The following is a 4,701-nucleotide window of genomic DNA, read 5'->3' as shown; positions in this document are numbered from 1 at the left end:
AAAAATGAATTTTGCATAAATATGATTATACATGTTTTCAGCTACTGAACTGCAAAGGGCTCTAATGCACTCTCTTCTATATATGTCTATATATATGTACATATGTATTTATGTGTTTATATGTGTATATACGTCTGTAAATACATATCTACACAACAAACATTTGCACTCCACTTTTAATCTGGCCCAAAATAAATAAAACCCTTATTCTAAAAAAAAAAAAATCCTAAACTAAAAAAACGTAAGGAAAAAACCCCTCCTTCCTAAAAAAAAAAAAAATCCTAAACTAAAAAAACGTAAGGAAAAAACCCCTCCTTCCTAAAAAAAAAAAAAAAATACAACCAAACCTCACAATTTCTAATCACCCAACATGGCTGCGGTCCTCTTCAATTTCATATTGAAGGTCGAATTCTTCGATCCTCAATCTTCTGTCTTTTGTCTTCCATCTGATCCTCTTCCATTCAACACTTCATCATTCGGTCCCCGACGCACAATGAAACTTGAATACAAGATTTCCACTTATATAGGGGTGCCCTTGCATTTCTATTTGCTGATTTTTGAATACTTAGTCCAATTAACCAATAGAAAAAGCTTATGGTAATGCTTTATTTTTATTTTTTTTGTAATATGTTTCTTTTAATTTTGTGTAATGTTAGTGTTTGCTAACTTGTGTAACTTTGGAGTTGTTAGGTTTGGGGTCTTGGGGAGGTGATCTGTTAGGTAGTTAAGTAGTATAGGGGTAGTTTGAACTCTAGGTTAAGGGGTTAATAGGGTAGGGGGTGTTTGTGATGGGGGTATATTGGCATTGTAGAGGTTAATAGGTTAGGGGTGTTTGCAGTGGGGGGTTGTGACTATTTAGGGGTTAAAAGGTTAGGGGGTGGTTAAGTTAATAGGTTATGGCAGTTTAGGGGTTAATAGTGTAGCAGAGTTAGGTTGTACAGTATATGTATATACAATGTTAAATGTATATGCATTTTCCTGTATAATACATATTAATTAATTAATTAAAGTATTGTACAGAGTTTAAAAAAAAATCCTGTGCAAAAAAACCTGTTTAAAATCTATACAATACATAAATTAATATGCATTATCCATGAAAATGCATTGTTCAAAATTGTATATACATGTATCAAAATAGCTCCTATAGTTATGAGTTTGTTTTTTGTTGTCTTTATTAGTCAGGTAGATGAGGTAGATGTAGGTGTTCTGTGAGAGTAAGCTGGGCGTTCCAGGGTAGCAACCTGCATTTTGATTGGGATGCATTGCCAGTAGTGCAATATATTCCAATTAACATTAAAGACATTTTGCTTTTGTGAACAAAAAAAAAATTGTAGTTATTCCACGCTTCCTATAGAGGCCAAAAAGTGAATTTTATAACTTGCAATTTGCAGCAGTTTGGAAATCTAGGTTACAGATTTTAGTTTTTATCCTCTCTAGGGAGCAGAGCACACATTTTACACAAAAGCAAGAGTTATATAAAGACCCTTTAACAGCATTAGGGATAAACTTCTGATTCTAAGGACAGACTATTCACATGTTAATCAAGTTTATACAAATTATTTTATTTAGTTTTTATCACCATCTGCAATTAGTATATTTTTAAATAGATAGGGCTAAATTATAAGGTAGCTGTTATGTAGTTAAGTAGTATAGGGGTAGTTTGCACTGGGAGTTTGTGGTGGTTTAGGGGTTAATAGGATAGGGGGTGTTTGCAATGGGGTTTATTGCCGTTTTAGGGTTAATAGGTTAGGGGTGTTTGCGGTGGGGAGTTGGGGTAATTTATTATGATATTACAAGTTAGGTGCAATGCAAATCTTTGCACTCACTAGAAAGCACTTCCATAGGCTCCAATTGGATGAATATGAATATTCTTTATTTTGGGGGCATTTGGGTAACCAACCACTTGTAATGGCTGGTTATTTATCGAGCACAATAAATTAGCGCTACATTTGTAATCTAGCTCTTGGTTTAAAAAAAAGTTAATGCCCCATTAATCTTAAGCACAGAGGTATCTGCAGAAAAATAACTATTTGTTTTTCCATATAAATAGATATTTTTTTATATTAGAAAAGCAATTCATTTTTTTCAAATTTCTTTTTGATATGTGATAATTTAAAGTATTTATCAAAAGTTAAAGAGAGTGACAAACAGAATGCACAATGAGAACAAGCCTAAATGAATCATCTGCTACATTCAAATGGGTTTTTATAATGACACATACAGTAAACACAGCAATTTATATTTGTTATCAATCAAGTGGCCTCTAGGTTTAGTGTTCAATCTGCCATTGTGAATCAATGAGGCAGACCATAAATTGTATCCAATTAGATATAATTGTGTCATCCAGCACATCGGTATTTCATATTATACAGCAACATTTGAACATTATGCAAACAAGTTATACGGATAAAAATGGTCCAGTTATTTAAATGTTACTTAAAATGTTTTCTTTAACCAATAAAAAAATAAAAAAAGCAATTTAGCCACATTTGTAAGCATTTTATCATTTTTAAGCATTGTAACACCTAGTGCATGTGGCTATGTAGTAACCGTGTAAAGAGAAACACATTAAAATAAGATTTAAAAGGACAGTCAAGTCAAAATGAAAAGTTCATGATTCAGATAGGGCATGCAATTTTAAACAACTTTTCAATTTACTTTTATAATCAATTTTGCTTTGTTCTCTTAGTAATCTTTTTTGAAAGCTAAACCTAGGTAGGCTCAAACTGATTTCTAAATCATTGCAGGCTTTATCTTATTTCAATGTATTTTGACAGTTTTTCACAGTTATACAGTGCTAGTTCGTGTGTGTCATCTATCTATCTATAGATTGGATTCTTCTAAAGCACGGCTATTCACCCATGAGGGTCTCAAGGTGCTAAAGGGAGCTGATCTGGTGCGAGAGTGCTAGTGGTTGTCGTTCAGTTGAAGAGCCAGGTCTTGAGGTCCTTTATGAACTTTGTTAGATCGGTAGCTTGTTTGAGGTGTATGGGCAGGGTGTTCCAGGTTTTGAAGAGAGTGAACTCAGTATGGCAGGTAATTTTACACGCTGGGGTAAAATCATATGTAGCTTACATCTGGCAACAAAAGCATATGTATCCTCTCAACGCTTCTTGTAACATAAGCCAGCAAAAAACCTCAGTCACTTTATATTATATGTTTGTATCCAGTGAACATAATACAATGTATTGCAGAAGTGATGACTTACCGCTCGTGTCTCCACACAGTCAGGAACACTAACTGACTCTCCGGGATCACCCGCTTTGTGAGTAACCTCCGTAACCCTGTGAGCACACCTATATCGTGTAGACACTTCCGCATGCGTCTTCCTCCTCCTCCTTACCGGTATCGTCCAACTGGTTTGTGGCTTCCACCTTCGCTGTTAGGGCTCTCCCTCATGCCCTCTTTAAACAAATTGCAGCTTTTCAAGAGACAGCATATGCGGTAGAAAGACGGAGCATGACGGCAAAAATTTGTGAAATAAAAAAATCACTTTATTCAATCCTCATGGTTAAAAAAGTTTGAACAAAGGCACAGCACAGCACAGCACACATGGTACTCAGCGTCAACAGTGCCAATACAGCGTTTCATCAGAGCTAATTAACACTTAGCAGACAGAACTATTTGTCAGTAAGGAGGTGGCATCTACAACCAATTACAATGCAATATGCGGTTGATATCAAATTCAATTTAATTGTGTTAATTGTGCCTACACTCTCCTAATGATCAAATATATACACATTAAAAACAATACATAATATTAAAATTCATATTAAGTAGTGGATGATGTTAAAATTCATTCTTAAAAAGAGATGTAATTAAGAAAGACCCTGAATTGGTGATACTTGACTCAGATAAGGGTGGATCTATAGTCATCTTAAGTAAACAACAATATTTAGATGAATCTCATAGACAACTAGGGGATACTGATACCTATAGTAAATGAACTTTTAATCCAACTATGAAATTCCTGTGGGAGTTAAAACATTTATTGGATATACAGTAGAGCGCTCAGTGTTAACACCCAAAATTAGTGAATATATATTAGTTATACACCCTAGAAATCCTGTTCTTAAGTATCTTCCTAAGAGACATAAATTCCTTGTTAATCCACCCGGACGCCCAATAATTTCTGCTATTGGGTCCCTAGGAGAGAGAATGGGCGAGTAGTTGGATGCACAGTTGTAACCTGTGGTCCAATCACTACCCTCCTATCTGAGGGATACTAAGCACCTCTTGAAATTACTGGACAGAATGGGTTGGGTTAGTAATACAACCTTTGTTACTATAGACGTTGTATCCCTCTATTCATGCATACCGCAGGAATTGGGAATACTAGCGGTCAAGAGGATGTTGAAGAAATACTCTAATTACGAGGAAGATCTTGTCAACTTCATTATTGAAGCTATAATCTTTCTACTTAATCACAATTATTTTGTGTTTAATGGGGATTTCGACATCAAAAAGAGAGGAACTGCGATGGGGGCAAAATTTGCCCCATCATGAGCAAATTTGTATTTGGCAGATTATGGAGAGAAGGCAATTTTCAGTTTAAGTAATCCTTACAGACAGTACATTCATTTTTATACACGCTATATAGATGAGATGATATGTTACTGTTCTGGAAGGGAGATAGATAGCTTGCGTGACTTTGTATGTCATCTAAATGACAACACAGGAAATCTGAGATTTACATTTGAT

The sequence above is a fragment of the Bombina bombina genome, chromosome 3, assembly GCF_027579735.1.
Source record: "Bombina bombina isolate aBomBom1 chromosome 3, aBomBom1.pri, whole genome shotgun sequence".
Lineage (NCBI taxonomy): Eukaryota > Metazoa > Chordata > Amphibia > Anura > Bombinatoridae > Bombina > Bombina bombina.
The sequence above is the reverse complement of the archived record's forward strand: the minus strand, read 5'-3'. Positions refer to the sequence as shown.